The sequence below is a fragment of the Lissotriton helveticus genome, chromosome 12, assembly GCF_964261635.1.
Source record: "Lissotriton helveticus chromosome 12, aLisHel1.1, whole genome shotgun sequence".
Taxonomy (NCBI): Eukaryota; Metazoa; Chordata; class Amphibia; order Caudata; family Salamandridae; genus Lissotriton; species Lissotriton helveticus.
Window position 1 is genome coordinate 748,524,942 of NC_136073.1, and position 7,239 is coordinate 748,532,180.

Sequence of the window (7,239 nt, forward strand, 5' to 3'; positions counted from 1 at the left end):
TAGGGTTCCAAGGGGTTGAGATGAATAAGCAAGTTGCCGCTTATGTGTTGTGCTCATTCACCTATTTATCCAAGACTCTTTATAAGACACATTCATGTAAAGTGAGGTTTATTTAGGTTTATTTATTTAGGTAATGTGACGAAACTGGTGCTCATGTAAAGCGCTCTGATACCTGATGTCTCGGGTCTAGTTCGCTATATAAAACAAAAATTAGAAAAATCAGTTGTCGGCCTATATATGGAGGTGCGTTGGCAGTCTGGCAGAGCTAGCCTATGTTTGTGGTCCCAGTAGTGAACAGGGCAGCAGGCGGCAGCGCAGAAGGTTAATGTGCCTGCTGCAAAGAACATGTACCTGATGCAGATCACAACATGCATATGATGTAAATAGGTCAGTGAGTCACTGCTTTTGTCAGAGAGATCCTTTTGTTACTTGCAGTTTGTAAGTTAAAATCCTAACTTACGGGCGCTATCTCTGTGTAGTCGATGAGGTGTGTGTGTGACGCTGACATGAATATGTAGTCTATTCTGCTGTATGAATTGTGGGGGTGCGAGTAGAATGTGTATTCTCTTGCGTCTGGGTGTTGTAGTCTCCAGGGATCTTTAAGATGGAGCTTTGTGCATAGGTTTGATAGGGTGTTCTACTCTTGGGCTCTATGGCTCTGCCTGGCCGGGTGTCTGTACTATATATATATATAAAACTTGCTAATAAAAGATTGTTGAAATAAAAAAAATAAAAAAATCCTAACATACAACTGCGAGCTAATAACGGTCATCTAAGAGCTGCATGCAAACTGCAAGGAAAAAATTGGAGTGTTATGTTTTTTTCCCCCCAGTCTTTGTTTGATTACCCTAGTGTTTCAAAAATAAATTGTTATCTTTTCAACCCCCCCGAACCCCCTTATGGGTTTCGGGTTCGCTCGCTGCGCTCGCTCGCTAAGGTGCAGTATGCAAATCAGTTTACGCTACACCACTTTCAAATGTCACCAGCCACCCCTGGGGAAAACACATATGATCTACTCTATATTTTGAAGTCTGCGCGTAGTTATTTGCTCCCTGTCAATCGGTTTGCACCCACCTGAAACCTTTACTGCAACCGACCGAGGCAGTCTCTGACAAAAAACGGTAATCTCGCTGCCCTGTCAATATTACCCTCCCTTTGTGATCTGCATGTTTTGTGGGTAGGGAAGCTTTTTAAAAGGTGTAGTTGAAGAGTAAAATATATGCATATATTTTTTCCATTGGGATCAATTACAGAGAAAATTATCTCACAAAGTGGAAAAAATGCTTCATTTGAGTGAAGTCAAACTTTTGAACTCACACAGTGACACCCTGGGACACTCAATATCATCTCCCTTCACACAGTCACCAAGTGAGGGGCCAAATCCACTCCTGTGCACACATTTAAGCGGAGGCCCCAATATAAAGAGCAGGGTGCCAGTTAATTGGAGACTTTGAGCTGCTGCTGTTCATTACAAGGTGTAAAACTTCTCCATGATTTAAAAGCTTTGGGGCATATTAGCAAGAACCTTGTTAAAATTATCGCCGTTGTAGCGGCAGGAAACTGCCGCTAAAACAGCGACAATGGGCTTGCTAATATGCGTTATAGAATTCCAATAGAAGCCCAGGTTAGATGTCCTGCACATCTAACCTGGGCTTCTACTGGAATTCTGTAACGCATATTAGCAAGCCCATTATCTGCGTTTGAGCGGCAGTTCCCTGCCGCTACAACAGCGATCATTTTAACGAGGTTCTTGCTAATATGCCCATTTGTTTTTTGGTGTGGGAGAGGGCGTGGCGGTAAGTTGAAGTGCACCAGGATGTGTTACACACAAATCCCCGCCCCCTTCTCATACTGAAACGTTTTCACCAATTGGCCGGTCTGCGAAGGTAAACCGAGAACTTAGCAAACTTTGTAAAAAAGGCAACAACTTTGAACATCGCAAAACAGAAAAAAATGCACCCCCTATCTTGGAACAGCTGAGATATTGAAACAAAACCATAGCACACACTTCCTTTCAAAATGTGCAGTCTTTAAAAGAACATTGACTTGTTTAAAACAAAAGAGCACGCACAGCTCTTCTAAAGTACATCATTTCCAAACGTGGCTGTGCCAAGGCATGTCCTAACCACCGACCTCCTGCCTTCAGAAAAGGATGAATTTCAGAATTAAGGCGTACAATTTACCAATTAGCTACTAGGAAAAGTAAGAAGCCATATCATAACCGTTCCAATCATTTCGTTCCTTCCTGGCATTTTTATTTCTTGGTCACTCTCTTCCTGGTTTCTCCTGTGGTCTTGGCACATTTTTCATACGAATGCAAATTCTTGTCCAAGAAACCTAGTACTAATGTGCAGGGCAAGCGAGTAGGCTGCTCGGCCGCAGAATGTTTTCATTGATTCATTCCTTCTGACAGAGGCGAAAAGAAGGCTGCCCTTGGCTTGAAGGCAACAGTAGAAGATGCCTGTGGAGGTTATTGCCCCAACACAGAGGTGTTTCTCTCCTAGCATTGACTGCTTTTTTAAAACAAATGTAATAATGTTTGAAATAAGATAAGTGCAAGTGGTCAATATAATCACAATATCTAAATACTATAATAAAACATGCTATAACTACTGGTAATCATAATATTAAAAAAAATAATGGCTCTATAATCAAGGATTAACAAAGTGCTGATAACTAAATATGTAATTTGTGAACCCATGTAGGCCAATCTGCGGGCTGGTTAGAACCTATTTCTGATGAGACGAATACTTTCTACAAGATCTAATAGACATCAAATAAATATGCATCCTTCTGTAGAAGTGCACGTGGTCAGGGATGGGTGAAATTAATGGGACTCCAGGGACGTGATTCAAGGACGGATTAATCCCATTTCCAGATTCTAAGACCACTCATGCTTGGAACAAATTAGGAATGCGTGAATCCGCTGACCAGGGAATGTGTGACAATGGCCGAAGCGCCTGAGGCCAGGGATGTGGTTATGATTAATGCGTGACTTGTGACACTGCGAGAAGTCACTGGAGTACTATGTCATTGAATATTCTTAAATTAAACATGATTGTCCAGAGTGAATGTATTAGACCAAGCTCCAGTCAAGTGAATAAGAACTAACTTGTGAGGATTGAATGTGGCAATGTCCATGCCTTGAGGGCCAGTGATATCGTAAATCGCTTAATAAACACATAGCTGTAATAGGCCAGTGTGACTAAAGAAGCCTTTAAACATTGCCTGCATGCCCTACACAGCAATATGCCCCACTGGTGTTTCTGAAAATCCTCTCCATGCCCTGTTGAAGACCTCATTCTCACATCAAGATGAGGGGTGTGTGCGTGAGGGGTATGTGTGTGTGTCTGTGTGTTATAAAGTCACTTTTAAAGTGACCCTGCCAGAAGAGGAACCATAAAATCAAAAAGATGAATTGTCTTATAGATGGACAAGAAAATGGATAAAGATTCTGATCAGAAATGGATTTCAGGTAATTGGCAATTGCATTCTGCACAAAATGAATCTCTCAACCTTGGAAATGAATCCCCTTGTTTGAGATCCCAACACTCATTACTATTCTTATAGTGTAGGAGATGAAGCATGTTAAATTTATCATTTAGGCATCGTGATTAAACTTTTTATTGGCGAAATAAATCTCACAATCCAGATACTTCATTTCTAGGTCCACCAAAGTTAAACTTTAAATCCCGAAAGAGACTTTTCATCATAGTGGATGGAAGGAGGAACCTTTAGTCCTGTATAAGATTACTTTTGCTCAAGTGATGATTTCTTTAGCACTTTTGTCAACCCCTAAACCTTGGAGAATCCTTCAGTATGAAAGGGGAACAAACCTACAGCCAGATGAATCCTAAAGTACTAAACAGAATCTCTTGTCCGGAAGATGGTTCATTCAACTTCAACCAGAGGCTGAAGCCCTGGAGAGGGATAATCAGGCAGAATATGAATTCTCTACCAGGGTATGGAAACTGTCACCCCGGAAAAGGACTCAACAGCACACAAATTGAACCTTAAGTTTAAAATAATCCTGAAGCAGTGTTGATCAGAGGCTCCTTCCTTTCTAGAGACAAATAGCTCTGCACTTGAACTAAATCTATAGTGCTAGAGATACATCTTTGGGTCCTCAAGAGGAAGTGTCACTCGAGAAGATATTTTCTATATTCATAGATATGGATGGGGAATGGCAGGAACACCGCGGGCAGCCCCAACACTGCCCAATCAACGCAAGCACAACCACACTTGCCTGAACAACACATCTGCCTTAACCCCACATATGCGTGGTTAAAGCAGATAGCGCTCTAGTGTTCAGGTTGGGTGGGGAGAAGTGGAGGAAGTGCCAGAACAGGAAGCTTCGGATGCAGACAGGTAAGTGGGGCTGGAGCTAGGTGTGAGGGGGTAGTTTTTAGGGGTGATGTGGGGAAAAATATATATCTATATGTTTGCATCAGCCAAATAAGTGAATTAATCCCATATTCTCCTCCACACTATCTCAGACCTACTGAGATAACCGCTCTGACCAAGCTGCTTGCTCTGTGCTCCTGAACACCCCTCCCCTTACAGATCTATTAAAGCTTGACCCCATGCCCTGTATTGCCTTCTTTGACACGTCATGGGTTTACAGCTGTGAAAAGCCTCTGAATCTTGCAGGTTGGCTTAAACTTGCTTTTTGGTCCCTTGTGCCCTTATATTGTTCTCTGTCCTGGGCCTGCATGACACTTCTATTTGTATATGTACAACCGTATTTGGCCTTGGCCACATCTTATGATTTTACTGGTGACTGCACTTTCTGCCCTATATATTCTTCTGCGACTATCCATGAGGGGCAGAAGAAGCTTGTTCCAAGACATGACACTGCGTCTGCATTCTTCCTTGGCATGCCAATAAACAGACAAAGGTGCAAGAACATTTCCTGTGTTTTGTGGCAGCTGGGGTCTGTTTGCTTTGTGTGGCTCTGAGGAGGGTTGGAGGATTTATTACCCAACTTAATGGATTTATTACCCAACAGGTGGGGCTCACTTTTAAGGCTCAAGGCAGGGGGTTGGGTTGCTTTTGGGAAGGGGTAGGTTTTTAGGGCAAGGGGCAAGGGGAGGAGTTCAGGTTTTTTTTAAGGGCTGGGTTTGGGGGAGTTTTTAGGAGTAGGGGCAGTTTTAGGGCTCAGGTTGTGGGGGATTGGGGGATTGTTTTTAATAGGGGGCAGGGTTTTACGCCTCAGGGAAGTTGAAGGGGTTGGGTTAGCTTTATGGACCGCACGGGGTACGTTTTAGGACTCAAGGCAGGGGGCGGGGTTGGGGTGGTTTATGGTATGGGCAGTGTTTTAGGCCTCAGGGGGAGGGAAAGGGTAGTTTTAAGAGCAGGGCAGGTTTTCGGCCTCAGGGTGAGGCGTGCGCGGTAGGAGGTTACAATATTAAGGCTTAGGGCATGGAGGTCGCGGTAGTGGCAATCTTAACCATGCAGACTCCCTTAACATTCATGCCTTTACAATGAAATTTCATGGTAAAGGCATGCGTGATAAAGGAATGCGTGGTTAAGACGCATTCTGTGTGGTAGAGGCATTCATGCTTTAGCCATGCGTGCCTCAGTCATACAACCAGATAGATCCGTTAGTGCTTAAGGGGGACCTATTTTTAGTTGGACATCCTTTGATCCTAAAAATAAATCTGTCATTATAACAGAAGTATTTGTAAAGCACAGGTTCGCCATGAAGTTCTTTGTGTTCTTGCCATATAAAGAATACTGATACACAGAACTAAGATAGCTATGTAATGAATTATCTATGTACCTATGGGATCCTCGCTGATCATGCATAATTCCATTGAGGCTCACAAGCCCCCCGGAGGAATCTATAATCAATAAAGAATCTGGCTCCATTTGTGAAGGAGAGAAAGCCTTAGAGTGAATAATTAACTATTAATTCAGTGTTTGTGATCAATCCTTAATAAAGGAAAGGAATCCTCCGGTATGGCGATGAACCTTTATTCTGTATATAAGATGAATACGTTATATATTCTTAATTCAAGGAGATTTGAGAGTTTATTCCAAAGACATCATTCAATGTGTGCAAAGTTGGAGCCTTCAGATTAGAAGATCTTCTACTGGGAGAGGATTTAATTAGATGCAAAGATAAATCATTCAGTACAAAGGATAAATCATTAACACAACAAAAATATTTTTCAGTCTAGAAATTGAATCTTTCTGTCAAGAAGATAATTTCTTCCCAGTTCAGCTATACTGTAATATGAACTCTGGTACAAATGTATGCAAAGTAATACATAATGAAACAAATCTTGCTGTACAATGTCTGTGGACTGATAAGTAGAACTATTAATTTGCATAGACGTACGATTAAATGATTTCTATTATCCCCTTCTCATTCAGTGTAGCGGTGAACTCCATGGCAGTTTCCATTAGATCAAATAAAATTATATTAGGCATTACAGTTGTTAATAAGGAGTTTCAATATCTCCTCTTTGAACACGATGGGTTGCAACATTGTGCTCTCTTAAACATCTATTCCTGTATTACTTAAGATAGTGAAACTATTTGGGTGAATCGTTGGCTGCTAAAACAAAATGGTCAAAATTGATATCATATATCGTCGAGAAATATGCTTATTGTTAATAACTTAGATACTGATAGTGATAAATTGTCCCCAACTTTCCATCAGGATCGCCGGAAATCAACAATTGATTTCATATTGGTCACTAACCCTCTAAACATCAGGTGTAGCAAACTTATCAACCAATTCAACTCCTTTAGTGACCATGCGATTTTGTGCTGCGAGATTCAAACTATGCAGAGGGCTCCGATCATACTGCAAGAAATTGGTCTGCCTATACTTGCTAGGCGTAATAAATACAAACTGAAGTGGTCCAAAATTGACAAATTGGAGGTGATACCTATCAAAATTAGCAATGCCATAAATAATATAAATAACTGTTTGGAAACTGAGACGCAACCCCAACTTTTGGTGTCTTCCTTTATAGAACTTTTAGTACACATAAGGAACTCATACACTAGGAAAAATATGAACAACCAAAAAAAGATCAAGAGATGGTTTGATTCTTCCTGTACTAAAACAAAGAAAGCCCTAACTAAAGCTCTAAGCTGTATCCCTAGGAATCCTTCCGAAATTGCCATTTAGCGTAGGAAATACAAAATGGCGTGAAAAAATAGGGAAAAGGCGCTAAAAGAAGAATCTTGGGCTAAATTAGAACAGGCTGCGGCTTCAGGCAACTC